We start from the raw sequence: 16,881 nt of genomic DNA, 5'->3' as shown, positions 1-16,881 counted from the left end.
CTCCTGCAGCCGTTTATCCGTTTTTTGCAGTCTGGTTGGAACCTTCCCCCGACACACTGAAACCAAAGAAAATCTTCCTGCATTAATGCCGGATAGATGTACCCCGGTCACGCTGTTAAAAACACGGGTGGGCACACACAAAGTGTCAGGTACAGTGCAGAACAAAAATCTCCTAATCTCCTAACTCTTTGCTATTCATTATGACTTTACAGGGCAGCCATCCCAAATACATAAGGCCACTATCCTGCTCAGCCCAGTCTGCCAAGCTCCAGCTCTGGGTTTGATGTTCCTCCAACATCCAACAGGCTATGATTATTTCATTCCTTTTTTAACATAACGCATCAATTATTCAACCTTTGCTAGACCAGATTTGATTTTTTTTATTTAACAAAAATGATTCTGTGTGTGTGTGTGTGTGTGTGTGTGTGTGTGTGTGTGTGTGTGTGTGTGTGTGTGTGTGTGTGTGTGTGTGTGTGTGTGTGTGTGTGTGTGTGTGTGTGTGTGTGTGTGTGTGTGTCTCCACCCATCCAAGGGGAGACTGAATATTCAGCGCCCGGCAAAGATAATACCTCATGCCTTAGATGAGTGATGGATGGTGAAGGGGTGGAGTAGAAGAGGGGAAAAAAGTACAAGTACACTGGAATAAATGATGACTGCATTAGCATAGGATGGCAAATGCTCCCTTCACTCCACGATAAATTGCTCCCATCCTCAAGGCAAACTGTCCACACAACAAGTGCAACCGTGACATTGGCGAGTGTGTGTGTTTTCTTGTACTAATTTTACTGGAGTGTGCTGCAGCAGAAACATCACATTAGCATGCTCTGACACAAATCTATTACATCCAGGTTTCTGAAATGCAGTTAAGTAAATTTAAATTCCCACTGGGCAGCAAGAGTAAACTTTTACTACATAGATGCGTTGAAGTCTGAAAAGTTATAGCTCCGTCCCTACAGCATTTCATTGTTCAATTAATTAACTTGCAATGCACAAGTCTCTCATTAATTCATACCTTTACAAAAATTATCCCTTTATCCTTCGGCCTCATTTCCTCCCTCCCTCCCTCTATATATCTCCCTCTCCCCCGCCGTTCCACTCCTCTCTTCACATCCTCAACACAGTTAATGAGCGCACTTAAATCTATGCCAAAACACCAACAGCAAGAGAAAATGAAATAGGTAGAGTGCTTAGTCTATTTGTTAAAGGATTCATCATGTGAGCTGTTTTCAATAAATAATACATTCAAACACTGACTTTTGTCTGCAGACGAGACTTCGGGACATGAATTATGCATTGTTATTCTTGGATAGGGCAATACAGGGACAGGGTGGCAGTGTGTGTTGTATGAATGTGTGTGCATGTGGTAAATCCCTGATACACACTGTGAAGACAGATTCTGAGTCTCACAAAATCAAGGCATCTATGTGGACAGAACTCGCTGTGATTACAGCTCGTTGTTATGTTTGCATGTGCAGCCGGAACCTTGAGCACCGAGACACTCAGTTTGACTTTGTGTTCAAACTTAACTGAAAAGGATCACAAACTGCAACTACTATTATCACTTCATCTTAGCCTAATCAAGTCTCTTTAATGGCTGCATGATGAAGAGCAGGATGTGTGTGTTTTAGCTCACTGGTCCTGTGTGTGGGAGGTGTGTGAATTGGCCTCCCAGCACATTTGTGTTTACAGTATTTTTCCATTTGATCTCTACTGTCTCCCTTTTTTCCCCTTTTTTCGCTGCTTCTTCCTACTCTGTAATCATTACGACAACAAAGGAAGCTCGCATTCCCGCTAGACGGTGGAAAGGTTCCACTGTGCTAAAATATGTGTTTTTTTCCCTCCATTTCTTGTCTGTTGTCACTGGGAAACATGAGTGAAAAACTTGATTGAAAATCGCGAAAAGGGGAACAATTACAAAGAGGAGAAAGGCACTCATCCACCCGCAACAGCAATCATCACTGATCTCTGCTGTCATTTCACTCCACAGTAAATAATTCATCAAAAGAAACAAAGGGGGAAACAAATATGCAAATAAACCCCCGAAAAGGCCAGTAACATTGGTCTACCGCCACAAGGGAAGAACAGTGGTGGATTATTATCATGGCAGGTTATGACTGTGATGAATCTGAATTTCTCTTGTTTCATCTACCTTGACAGTACTGAAGTCACATAGACACAGAAAAAAAAAACCTGGAGGGATTTGAGGGTTTGATTGAGGAGGGGAGGGAGGGATGGAGGGATTAAGGACAAGGGGAATGGAAGGATTGAGAGGGGGAGGCGGAGGCAGGGAAGAGGGGTAGTAGACATCGGAGGGAAGAAGAAAGAGATTTGGGAGGGGATGGGAGGAAAGGAGGGAGGGAAGCTTTTGAGGGTGTATTCGACAGTGCTGTGAAAGGTAGCCATCGAGGGCTTTGATGAAAAGTGCAGGCCTTGTAAAGCTTAGGAGTGACAGCATATGATTTGGTCAAAGCATGGAGCTTTTCAAAGGTAGACATTCTCACTCCCATTCATCTCTCTCAGGTTGAGTATAACTTTTGGGCTGAGCTCTGGCAAAATTCCGAATTGGTTTGACAGATTGACTGCATGTGGTATTGTCCCTGTGACTTACAGACACTAGGCTGCTGCGAAATGAGACATCTTGGAACGAAGGGAAGGGTGGATTATAGGTAATGTTTCAACAAACCAGCACAGATCATTTTGGAAGTGACATAAAAAATGCGATTCTGGAAAAGAAACCTCATTATCTTTTCAGTAGCCACATGAAAGTCCATGATATAACAGCAATGCATGGAATCATTTGGATGTTTTGAGCTTATTTTAAGAGGAAAAAAGGAACATTAGCGCATTTGCTCATCCTTACATGGGTGTATTTCCTACCTTCAGTAGAACCGTAACACATGGCTATGGGATAGCTCCAGTGACTACATAGTTTTCTTGGAGTGGTGCTTGAGGCTTATTAGCAGTTTGGCTTGGTAATGTGGCAATATGGACATGCTTTCTGTGCCAGCAGTCGGTAAAATCGAGGGCTGAGGGTTTACGGTCTCAGGTCAGCGGTAACAAGCCTGTCAGATGATACCAGCATGTCATTTTCACTCACATACATAAATACATTATGTTGGAAGTAGCATGCAATTTAACACCTACGCACAAACACACTCATGATGCTGCTCTTACATGTAAAAGCATGCATGTGCACAAAATTGAAAACACATGCCTGTGAGGCTCTCATCTGATAATAGTGTCTCTCTCTCTCTCAACACACACACACACACACACACACACACAGAGAGAGAGAGACACAGACACACACTCACACACACACAGAGATAATAGTGTCTAATTTAGGCCCTCATATCAGTAGAGTTCTCCAGAGGACTAGACTTCATCAGGAATATACTGGTGACCTACATACTAGAAACACACACACACACATGCCAACATGATAACTGCACATGCTTCTACACTGGGACACAAATCTACAGCACAGCAATCTGCATGCAGACACATGCACGGGAACATGTCTGCAAACTGCCGGTGTAGCTGCACCCACACAAACAGATGCAGGAGTGTAAACATGCCTATATGCCGAGTCTGTTTTCACACACTCACCGTATACAGGAATGTACAGTATATGCACACAGATCTAAAATGTTCTCACCAATCCCTCACAAAAAATAAACTGAAGAAAAACACATATTCATATTAACTGTAAAATAATGTAAAATATAATAATTTGCTCTGTATCAAAACCACATTATAGCTTAATGCTTTATGCAGTGTAAAATTAAATCCATCCCATACTATTGTGGCACTAAAAAGTTTATAACCCACCATAGAATTAGATCTAAGCTCACTTTGTTTATTAGTAATATAATAATACAGACTTAACACATTACCAGAGGACATCTGCTGTAAATTTACAGTTTACCTCAGGACTCACCAGCCAATCCTTTATAAAGCTCCTTCATTTAGGATTCCAGGTAGAAAACAACATTCCTGAAGGCGGTTTTGCAGCTGATTTCCACTTTAAGTGCTCCTGGTGTCCGGCTGAGGGCAAATCTTGCAATAGTATGATACAGGAGCAGCACCATGTTCCTGGTGAGGGGAACTGGAAATGCTGTATCTATGCTGTATTATGCATTCTGTTGGCACCAGACAGACCTCCGGTCATCATTCATCATTCATGGGCATTGTCTGTCAGCATGTCAGTCTACTAAATGGCCAAGAGGACCTGACACAGAATGAGAGAGAGAAAGAGGGAAAATCTTAACTAAACATACCAGCAGGCCAGATTCAGACACAGTTATCATGTACACAGGCATCGACAAAGTGAAAGACAAGGAGACAGAATGAAAAGTGAAAATTCATAGGAGAAAAAATATACAAGAGGTGAAATTTACATCTATCAAAAACATACTAAAATCTTTTAATGCCCCTGAACCCTGAACTATATTCAGGGTCCAGTTAAGGAAACATTTAGAGCCCCAGCAGTAAGATATCTGGCAGCTGGAGGAGACATTGGCAGACATTATGGGTGTCTGTCTGCTCAGCACAGTGTTTATAAATGGCTAACAGAACCTGACTCATACACAGTATTGGTTTAAAGGAGAAGGAACTGAGGTCGGGACCACAACTGATTCAGAAATAGATGTCTGAACCAGCATGGAAACACATTAACTATTTTCACATTTATGGGTGGTTAGAGGGACTCGTCTCAAACCTGACTCATACACAGCGGTGTCTCTACTTAGCACCACAGCTAAATTATAATAGCAGCTTTTGGAGCGAGTGTCGGACCACAACTGATGGAGGAGTCATTCAGCGCAATTACAATTAAAGCTGCTTTATCTATAATGTATTCACAATAAAGGAAAGATTCTGCTCTAATTCATGTCTCTCCCTCTTTCCCTCTTCTGAAGCAAAGAAATAGTTTTTATGAGCAGATATTAACTCTTTTATTAATCTTTGGGTAGTATCACACATGTAGCTTCCTCTTGAATTATTTCACAAAACTTCTGTTGTTAGATTTATGTGAACCAGAGTCAATAATGCACAAGGAATAGGCAGCAATGCAGTCATAGTGGCTGATTATGTCATTATCTGCTGCTGCAGTAAATCAGAGCCTAATTACAGGCAGACTGCATGCACAAACTGGATGAAATTTGTGTTTTCATGTACATAAATCTGGCTCATAGAGTCCTCTGATTCTGATGTAGTTTATTTCATTAATGGCAAGGACTTGGTTGAGGCAGGAGATTCTAAAGTTTGAACATTAGCATGCTAATCAAGATGATGATTATATGTTTGCATATTAGTCAGACTGACACAAGGGAGGTTTCTAGCTGTCCACAAAGAGGACAACATTCATCCCTGTGTAAGTAACTGCAGACAAAAAGAAATGAATCTGCTCAGTCATCACCTCATACGTATTGACCTGCTGAGACCAAGTGCACAAGAACAGGACTAGAAAAGTTGGTAAAGCAGTCTGCAAATTCTACTTCTACCACAATATCACCAGATGGAAAAAGAAAACACAAATAGTTACACATTGCACATTTTAAAAAACAAAAGTAATAAAATGTACCAAAATTTTGGAAAAGCTAGTCCAGGCTTTATGACCTTTGTAGAAAAACGCTTTCATTTATATTAAAGTAACAGTAGTTTAGCAAAGTACTAACAGAGTTTGTCTCCCGCCACCTCCATGGAAGACAGATTGAAGACAAATAGTCTTTGCACCTGCGTTTACCTGCTATGCTGCAATACAGACTTTACATTTATTGTACAAACTAGTATAAACAAGACAAATATGGATGGAAACTAAATAAACAATCAATCATGCTATGCATAAAATATACTTCTACCACAGATGGTATTGTGCTGGTCCTGTTTGTTTTTGAACTTGCTATAGGTAAAATCTAAAAACTGCAACAGATTTTAATTAAATTTGGGCACTAATCAAGGAACTGTGGCACATTTAAGGTCATCTCTATGATAAATGCTCTACACTTACATAGCGTCTTTCTATCTTATTGATACTCAAAGCACTTTACAATGTTTCACATCCACACACACATGGCAACAAAACTTCCATGCGAGGTACCTGCCTTTAGTGTCTTGCCCAAGGACACTTTGACATGCAGAAGGGCCGGGGATTGAACCGCCAAACCTTGTGATCGGTGGGCAACCCGCTCTACCACAGCAGCCCCCATTTTAGCGTCACCATGACAGGGATATTCTTTGAATAATTTGATCCATTGCCATTAAAATTGGCCCACCCATACAGTACATGTCCCCCTTGGGATGATTTATAATAATTTTGTTAATCCTCTGATTTTTCATTAGTTTTTCTCCTGAATTTAATTTCAATGCTGAGTCAGAATTTTTGTTCAAACCATACTTGTGTATAACCAGGTTCCCACAGAACCAATGACATTCCCATCAGCCTTAGCTCTATCTTGTATATTTTGCCAAATTTTGTAAGTTTGCATGCACACACCTTAAATTAAGCCAGTTTCCACTGTAAACATTATAGCCAGTAAACATCAGCATGCTGGCACTATTACTGTGAACATATTAGCATGCTAATATTAGCATTTAGGTCATAGAGCTGCTGTGCCTATGTTCAGTTTCACATGTAAGGATATCTGTAGATGTATTTTTATGCTTACCCTTCCATACTCAAGTTTGTCAATGGTGCTTTGAAATTTAGCATTCATTTATCATTCTCCATGTATTTCATGAAGTTTTTGCCAGTTAGGTACATATGGAAATATATCTACAGTATATATTTAATATGAATATAACAAACAAATAAATATTATGCAGCTGTATTGACCTGTAGACTTTTTGAATGCTTTTCAGTTGTTCTATGTTTTGCCTTAATGCCGTAGTTTTATTGCTATTGGCATATTTTGTCAACTCTCTGTTTCTTTACTATTTCCTTCTGTGAATACTTTGGCAACACAAATGTAACATGCCATGCCAATAAGACAAATTGAAAAACAACGAGAACAGGGGATGCCGCTTGATGTGAATATGTCTCGATTACTTGATGTTATTTTCATGCAATGAGACAGAAAGCAAAGGAGAGGCAAATTTAAAGGGACAGAGAATGTAAGAGAGACTGACAGACGCAGAGTAAGAAGAGGGTGAGCGGAACAGACAGCATTTTCTAATCACACATTCAGTGGGTGCTACCAAAGAGCTGAGCCACTGTTATGTAAACCAGAATGAAACATTCATGAGCAAACCATCGTCTCACTCTCAACCCATTGGGAGAGAGAATAAATGACCCATATGGTGGGTTGGCTACTATCTGAAACTCATCTTTCGCAAACTGGAGATCTGTGCGAGGTTCAGTGCACAAGGCAGACATCAGAAAGACAAGTACAGTATGCAGGAAAAGCAGGGAAGAGGTACAACATTTATTGGCCCGAACTGAAAAACATCATGCTGCCAGAGCAACTGAGGTTACAGTCGAACTCCAAGGAGCAATCTGGAGAGGGGTTGTTGGGGGTGAAGGCAGAAGATGAAGGACAAAAAGTTGGGTATAGAAGGAAGAGAGGAATGAGCAGAGAGACAGGGATTAGGCAATAAAAAGACAGATGAGATCAAGAGACAGTTCTGACACGCTCAGGCAGCGAGTGCTTTCTCAGAGCCTGGGAGCAGCTGAGCCGAGTGGTTACACCCCCACACACACGGACTCACACACAGACACACACACATGCACAAGGTTGTGATGTGGTTAGCTGTGACTTTGTGTCTGACTGGGTATATATATGAGATGTTTAGAAAGGGGCTGCGCTGTAGGAAGTTGTGCCAGATCCCCGACACCACACCCCAGCAGCATGAGGAGAAGGGGACTTATTGGGCTTCTGTTGTGGTTCCTTTAATTCTCTGCCTCTTTTTTCCTGTCTCTGACTCTCACTCTATCTCCGTCCTCGCTGTCTATCTGTTTCTCAGTCCAATGCTCTGCTTCCCCTCGGCTGTTTCTCCACATTTTCTTCTCTCTGTAGCCATCAATCTTTCTCTCATCCTTAACCCATTCATCTTTGGCTTTCTTCAAAGCAGTACACGAATAACATTTTGCAGTGATCTAGCATCATGATATCTGCATGTAAGCATTCAAATAGGCAGGCGTGACTCTGGCTCGGCAATCTGAAGTCAGTCAAGGAAAAAGGAATATGAGAGGAGCTTTTAGAGCCCAAAATGTACACTAAGGAAGTATGTTCTCCAGGAAAAAGCATCAGTGAGCTCAGGCCCACCGATAGTTCTTGATCTTTTCGGCATGTGTAAACCCAAATACTGTAGCGTGAACACAGGAGGAGTTTAGATTATGACTGTAATAAGTACAGGAACCTCCTGTCAGATGAACCGCACCACTCTGTGATCATGAGGTGGTGGGCTTTGTTGAGGTTTCGGGCTTCTGTTGTGGTTGCTTTGTACTTCTGTTCTTCTTTTTTTCCTAAGATTATCATGACATTCTCCATCACTCAACCTCTTCTCTCCCCCACTCCAAATCCCCCTTTTTTCTTTCCCCTACAGATTTCAGTTAATGACTTGAATATGAACAACAACCAGAGCTACATTTGTTCCTTTGATTTTCTCAGGCTTTACAGCTGCCCTTAGAGCCTCTCTGTTCTTAGAAACTTTTTTTTCTATACCTTAAAAAGAAGTTTGAACCTGCCTTTTGCATCAGTTGGCACGCAGGCTGCATCGAGACTCTTGAGTTTTGAGTAATCATATGTGTTTACACCCACACATTTTGCACAGATGCACCAAAGTACGCGACCACACGCACAAATGCAAGCAGAGCTCTGGGTGCACTTAGACACACATGGAACCTGACGATCACATTTTCTGTCTGTACACACACACACACACACACACACTAACACACACTATCTTGTACCGCCACACAAACACTCCACCTCTCTTCCCCCATTTCCTAAACCTCAAACACCCACACACTGGCTCTTGAGTCAATTAAACCACAGTCAAGTCTGGATTGTGACATACACCCCCACGGAGAGAAGTGGGAGACGGGTGTGTTCATCTGTGTTGTGTGGGTGTGTGTGCATGTGGGCAAGTCGTGTTATGGGAACCTACATCTGTTTACACAGTCCTCATAACTTAAGTCATTAAATTTAAAGGAGGTTTAAGGTCAGATTAGGGTTGGAGGTGGAGATAGGCAAATACTACTGTTGATTAAGTTAAGGAGAAGTTTACAAAAAATGAATGTGAGTCAACTTAAGGCCCTCTGAAGCGCAAAAATCTTATTTCTTAAAGCTTGTTTTGCTAGAGCTTAGACAGCTAGAGACAAAAATGTGATTCTCATTTCAGTCTTGTTTTAGTTTTGATTTTGTCTGATATTTTTCTCCTAAAATTAGGGGAGAAAAGAGGAGAACAACTGGCAACAGGAGTCATATTTGAGTTTTAAGCTAGATAATCCCCAATTTCTGCTAATTTTTTTCTCTCAGTTGAACTACATGTAAGCGAAACATGAGCTTGAAATGAAATAGGTTTATCAGAATCACCTCTAAGTATAACTCAGTACAGTTGTTGTATTCTACTTGTATATAATAAAGCTCATATATAGCTCACATGTAGCTCATCTGAGAAAATAATAATAATTTGTCCTTGTGAATTTTAGGAGAAAAATATGAAAAACATATTAGACAAAAGCTAACCTAAAACGAGGCTGAAATGAGAATCACAAATTTGTCTTCGAAGCTATGAAAGAGCAAGTTTTGAGCAGAATTTTTTTTAGGTTTAGGTTCAGACTAGGGATGGAGTTGGAGGTAGGCCAGTACTATTGATGACTAAGTTAAGCAGAAGTCTTCAGGAAAAGAATGTAAGTCAACATAATGTCCTCTGAAGTCATGGAAGCAAGACTCTGTGCCCAGACGGAAATTTGACTGCTGTGAATTTTATCAGAAAAGACATGAGAAACATATGAGATAACAATGAAACTAAAATGACTGAAATGAGAACACCAATTTTGTCTCTGGAGCTGGAGAAGAGCAAGTCTGAGCAGTAATTTGTTAGGTTTAGGTTCAGATTAGAGTTGGAGATAGAGTTGGCCAGTACGATTGATGATTAAGTTAAGCAGAAGTCTTCAGGAAATAATGCAAGTCAACGTAACGTCCTCTGAAGTCATGTGAGCATGACTTCACTGCTGTGAATTTTATCAGAAAAGACATGAGAAACATATCAGACAAAAGCTAAACTAAAAACAAGGCCGAAATGAGAATGACAGTTTTGTCTCTGGAGCAGTAGAAGAGCAAGTTGTGATCAGCTTAATTTTCCTCTAGGTTAACATTAGTTAAGCAGAAGTCTCTGGAAAATGAATGTAAGTCAATGTAATGTCCTCCAAAGTCATGGAAGTACAACTGTGAGTGTGTGAGTAAGAAAACTTCATGGCCTCCTTTGCCATGGACCTCCCTGTTCATTGTGATAATGGATGAGTGACCTCTGACCCTGTAATACATTCTGTGGCTCGCCTTACTCAGCTGCTCCCTGTCTTTCTTTCCCCTCTGATTCTTTTTTTTGTTATTTCTGTGCCGTCTTGTCTATCTGTCTCCCTGTCTCACTCTCAGTCTCCCTTCCCTAATGAGACGGGGACTGTCCTTCCTCTGGGGGAAAGAGGTCAGCACCCCAGACGCACACACACACGAACACACAGCCCGATAAACATAGCGACATGGATGGCACACATGCATACACATGCGGATAGGACACATGCAGACATGAACACATCCGTGCAGATAAAAGGACAAACCCCCACCAACACTGCTACTGCCACACACACACACACACACACTGACCCAGAAATCCCATCTCTATTATGCAGAATATCAGTTAGCTGATGGTAGAGCTGATTATGCAGCTACCCTCTGCTAGCCCACAACTCCCTGGTGGATATCTGCCTTTAAAACCCCAATCCCAAATGTCTTTTTAGCATATCAATAGAGAATTATATATTCCTAAACAGTAGGACTTGCATACATACAGCTTTTCACAACTTTCTCATCTCATCATGTCACAGTATGAGCCTATTTTTAAAAAGGCAAATTTAGGCAAACATTTCACACAAAAAACATCCAAAAGTAGCATTTAGCTGTCACACTGACGTAAAGACTACAGAGGTTTCCTGTCATGATGTATTTCTCCCTCTATCAGCATATATTCTATAAATATTGTATAAGCAAGTTCAGATATGTTATTTTCTGAATTATAATGAGTAGAAAGTACAAGTTTGGCAAAGTCCTGACTCTCAAACTTTATTTTTCTTGAGCTGTGTCCTTGTTTACGCTAATGGAATCCACACTCTGTGACATTTGGTTGATGTTCATCTCCTTAATCACCCACAATTATCAGCCTGCATGCCTACACTAAAACATAGACCATGTCATATCATAGTGACAGTAAGAGATGCTGTTTTACCACAGAGAAAATGACAAGAGTGAACATTTTAACATTCCAATAACGCTCTTACAGTTTAATCAGTATAGCAACAATGGGCATCCACTGAAGATATTTTGATCATAAAAAAGTAAATGGTACAAGGCTGTTTACATAAAAGTTTTACTAAATAAGTCAGCCATAAATATTAAAGAGCACTGCTGTGAAAAACTTCAAATCACTGACTGAAATTTCTGTTGCACATGGGGGGTGGCAGCGGCTCAGCAGGTAGTGTAGGTCAGCCGCTAATTGCAGGGTTAGTGGTTTGATCCCCTGCTCCTCATGGCCAGAGTGATTTCAGAGTGAGAAAAGAATAATTCTAGTCCTCCCACTATCCACTTTTCACCCTTCTTGGGAAAATTTTAATGACCACAATGTCCGCGTTCTTAGTTTGGATATTATTTGTGGCCACATTGTGGGAGCAGATGAATTATCTTAACAGACTGGAGGAATGAAAACAAACGACAGATGTCACATGAAGGAAACTTCAGAAACAATAACCTGACAGTCAATCTTCCTTCGCTGCATTCATCTTAAATTTAAAATCTCTGGTACAATGTGAGCGAGTCAGCAGCAGCAGCACAGTAACTAACTTCAGATCACTCTCCAAATACGTCGGCCTGACTGGGTCCCAGAGGGCTGCAGTTATGGATCGGTGCAGCGGAGGGGTGAGCAGGAGTGACCCTACCAAAGATTGCTTGCTAAGCAAATAAGGAAAGTCATTTGGACCTGCATGTGTGCACGTGTGTCTTTATGTGCGTGTACACATGCCATATGCTTTCATATTTGTCTGTGCATATGTGCCCAAGCATGTTTGCAAATGTGTGTGTGTGTGTGTTTGTGTGTGTGCTCACGAGGAGATATGAATGTGGTCCCTCATGCAGTTCAATCATAATACTATGCATTGCCATTCTGCATGTTTTAGCTCAGTAATTGAAAGGCCATCTGTGGTCTACTGGGGAGGTTTAGTAAAGGGTAAACTATGAGGCTCATTATTTTAGGAGAAGGAAGCCCTCAGAGGCCAAAACAAATTAGTTTGTGTCCAGTTTAACCTTCAGGAAACTCAATTACTGTAGGTAAGGTATATGCATGAGTAGTATTCATGCATGTTTTGCGGGAGTTTGTGCAGACTTGCATGCATGTTCTCAAACAAGAATAATAAAACAATGTCAAGTTGACCTGTAGTTCTGAGTAAACAAAACCAGGTCCTACTTTGTCAAGCCGACAATACAGTTTTAGCCAAAGCTTTGCACAAAAGCTTGCACAAAAAAGGAGAATTGATAACACATAGTGAGTGTGTGTCTGCAAGCTCTATAAACACTGAAGCAGACATGACCTGCATGTCTCAGCAGTTTCCTGTGTAAGCTGAGCTCTGTGCGTTTCAGCCTCCCAGCGGTTCTGCTGTCACTCCTCGGGCCTGCAGAACAACCCTTTTCACTCTATTAGCGTGTCTCGATGTCTGCACAGCAGCACATGCGTGTCTGCCTTCACATGACTGTGAGTTTCCATCTGTCTCCTGTCACCAGCAATCCTCTCTGCACCATTAGGACCTGTTAAGATCAAGGGTCATTTCTTGAGAGGTCAGAGTTCACTCCTCCAAAAGGTGAAAAGTCAGCAGGGTTAGGTTTGGTGTGAGGTGACATTGAACAATCACACAGCTGCAGGCTCGACACCTTCAGGGACTGAAGAGAACATCCCACATGGGAAGCATCCAGAATATTGGACATAAAGACATACCACAGTTCTTTTAATAAGTGGAGTGACATGGGGAGCTACCCAGACGGACACGTGCATATTTCAGAAAAACATAAAAGCTAATATAAATGTAGGATGTAAACATTTGTAGCAGCTGGTACACAAAAATAGTAAAAGACAATGACAGAAAACAATACACACCATTACCCTGCAGAAAAGAGAACCAGCACAAGTGTTAGCATGGTATTTCATTTTTCTACAAGCCAAAATGTCTGCCATCATATTACTTTGAAAGAGTATCCATATTTTTGGACATAAAGGGGCATTTTTTGGTACTAAAACAATTGTTAAAGTATATTTTAGTTGCTGAATAAACTGCTGAATACTGCAACACTCCTCCCACAATCCAGGCCCAGACTGTTCTGGCTGACTTAAGGAGGCAGCTGGAAGGGCTGTCGGCTGATGTGGTTCACCTGGTCTTCAAAATGTCCCATGTACTCACTGTTGTCTTCCCTTAAATCCACCTCGCCTCCATATATCTTCTCCACAACACATATGATACACATCCATTACATTTCTCAGTTTCATGCATGCTAACTTTGTCTTAATAAACTCCTAATCCTTGTGTGGACACTCTGCCAAGACATATTATAAGAACAATAGAGATCTCAAAGAGGAACAATGAGGCACAAATGCTTTAAAGGTGACTCATTTGTCTTGTGTCAGTCTGAAAAAGAAAAGAAAAACTTGAAAGGGGAGGAAGTTCAAGTTCACCCTGAAATTAAGGATAGGGGCTGTTTGGCTTACATACACAGACATCTGTTAACATCCGCACACAAACACACTCGCGCCCTCACTACATTAACACACTGCACACCCACAACTGCCCAAACAAATATTTCACACAGGCTCCAAGTCAACCTATTCACCCAGCCCCGGCAGTTAAAAGCAAAGTTTTCCCCTCCAGCTAAACTCAAGCCTGACCATAACTGAGTCTGTGCTTTCAAGTTATTTTATTGAATTCCACTTCACTGCTGTGTTTTTTATTGTTTTTATTTGGTTTTCTGTACTGCTGCATTCTGTTTGGTTGTGTGCGAGTTCTACTGTTTGATATCTTCGGAAGACCAGTGAAATAAAAGTCACTGGGTGCCAATATATTCTTCACTTCACGCTTTATTGTAAAGCATCTTGCAATTCTGTTTACTGCTGTTTCAGTTAGGATATTTGGGATGGTAACACATGGGTATGGCAATACAACCACAATGCTTGCAATACAACTCACAGAATAATATCCTCCAGTATATATATATATATATATATAGTATTTTGGACATTTTTTTGACATATTTCATTGACTCGATCACAATCAGACGTGGTGTAGCTAAGCAGTCCAGCATGGTGTCCTCGTATATTTCGAATATTTGCACATAGGAAGGCAAGCACTGTCATTAAAACAAATAATTCACCAAAATAGCCAAGTAAGCCAAGCAAGTGTGTTGCTGCTAGGAATTTGTTGTTGCTGTTACCTGCAGTGAAGGAGATTCTGAACACAGTAAAACACAAATAGTAGAAGGGGATGAGGGAAATAGCAGGTTTACATTAAAAGTCAACATCCAGTGAGTCAGACAGGGTGAATAACTTCCAATATCCCAGCTTCCTATTGTGTAGCATAGAGGAACTTTAGTGTTTGACCAGTTGCAGGTGAGCTGGTGTGACCAAGATGCAGCGAGTGGAGCGGGATGGGTGAAGAAAGGGGTGGGGACGTTATAGATTTGCGCATTCTTGAGTTACATGTAAGTCATTTTAAAGCAGAAAAGGATTAATTTCTCAGGAAATCTAACGTTAATGCACAGAAATTAGGTTTTAGGGTTTAATTAATCCATGCAGTCAAACACAACTCCATATGTGTAGTAAAACTGCACAGATGGGTCGCGGACTTGTGATATTATTGGAAAAAATGTGAAAAGAGGTGTAGCTATATATATATATATATATATATATATATATATATATATATATATATATATATATATATATATATATATATATATATATATATATATATATATATGTGTGTATGTATTGCAAATGAATGAAACTGTACATGCTGTATTTAGTATGAATGCTACTGCCCCATGCGCATTCAATTCTCCAAACACACAATGAGTAAAGAAGGCCAACAAAACACTATGGGTAGATACAGCAGGGAAGCTGCTTTTCTTCATTATTATATTAGCAGGAGCCTTGGTTGCCAAGGCGATACATTAAACCATTTGTGGTCATTGTATTGAATGGACAAAAATCTGATGCATGTAGGCATCGATAAATAGTGATGTTGGCAATAATCATCAGAAATCTTTCAGTAACAGTTTGCTTCAATCTGTCTACTACACATACTACAATATGTGGAAGAACTATTGAGATACAGGCTGTAAAAAAGCTGAATGTTTGCTTCCTCTAGTTGATGTTGTACATCTGGACCCTGCTTGATCAATTTTTTGCTCATTCCCTGTTAGTCTACTTGTGCTTGTTCCACCCTAAATTACACGTGTCAAAGAAAACCACTAAAGCACTAAATTTACTCACAGCCCACAAAAACACAACCCCCTGGACTCCTGGGTGCATATGGATGTGCATATGTATGAATGCATGTCCATCTCCCTGTTTGAGCAGGATGTGTGGGGTCAAAGGAGAAGGTCGGAGGTCAGAGCCTGACTAAATAAGTACCAGATACTCTTTCCAACAACACACACCTATATGACTCGTTATTTCTGAAATGTCTGGACAGTGTCTTCCTCTGTGACCTCTTTACACAAAAACACACTTGAACATGTTCTCTTTCTCTGCTGGTCTCAGTGGCACTCAGACACCCACCAACCCTCACACATACATACATATATATATATATATACACACATATATATATATATATATATATATATATATATATATATATATATATATATATATATATATATATATATATATATATACACATAGTGCTGCAGCAGAGAGTTTGTCCCACTGACAGGCTATCAGTCAGCAAACAGAGGAAGAAAAGGAGACGAGAGCGGGAGAGCGAGAGGCTGGGTGGCTCGATTTAGCCTGTCAGTCTCAAAGGGTTAAAGGTTGCACTGAAAGCCCACTGACATATATACACACACACATATATGTGCGTACCTACACACACACACACACACACACACACACACACATATACAACAATGTTCATCAAAACAAGGTCAGAAGTGGAGGGCAGACAGCTGGCTGGGTTTACAGAGGGAGAGAGAGAGAACAGACAGCTGGGGAGTTTTACTGGTGTCTGCCCCTTAAATAGAGTCTGGAAGAAAGTTTAAAGAGGGCACAAGTGAATGTTTATAGCAGGGCAAAGAGGTGCAGGAACTTATTTCAATTGTTCTGAGTGGACTCACTATCGATAACACGCCTTCAGGAATTCATAGGCACTTTGCTGGGGGATAATTTGATCAGCAGAAAGAAGCAGTTAAATATGCAATAATGTAATGGGATCAGAGAAAACCTTGGAAACCTTTTGTGTTGATATTTTGCCACAAGCGTTGCACGGATTAGCCCTGTTTTCCTGGCATCCTTTGTAAACTGTTAAAAACAGAGGAAGGAAGCAGGTAAAACAAAAACACTCCCTGTGCCAAATCCTCTGTTTTTGACTTAATGCAACTGTCGCACACCTTCTAATCATCCAGATCA

At 40.7% G+C, this 16,881-nt stretch overlaps 1 long non-coding RNA gene across 11 annotated transcripts in view; it reads right to left on the bottom strand.

Moving 5' to 3' along the window:
• Positions 1 to 16,881, bottom strand: part of LOC118470753 (uncharacterized) — a 119,789-nt gene that overhangs the window by 43,206 nt on the left and 59,702 nt on the right. For 8 of the 11 annotated variants that reach the window (XR_008602800.1, XR_008602803.1, XR_008602801.1 and 5 more), the window contains one exon: positions 3,941 to 4,231. This is a non-coding gene — a long non-coding RNA (uncharacterized LOC118470753). Of the gene's footprint in view, positions 1 to 2,877; positions 3,063 to 3,928; positions 4,232 to 16,881 lie in introns of all 11 variants that reach the window. The other 3 variants (XR_008602804.1, XR_004847896.2, XR_008602805.1) reach the window with 2 other exon arrangements.

This window comes from Amphiprion ocellaris, chromosome 9 (assembly GCF_022539595.1).
Source record: "Amphiprion ocellaris isolate individual 3 ecotype Okinawa chromosome 9, ASM2253959v1, whole genome shotgun sequence".
Lineage (NCBI taxonomy): Eukaryota > Metazoa > Chordata > Actinopteri > Pomacentridae > Amphiprion > Amphiprion ocellaris.
Note: the sequence above shows the minus strand (reverse complement) of the source record. Positions and strands in the feature narration are given on the sequence as shown.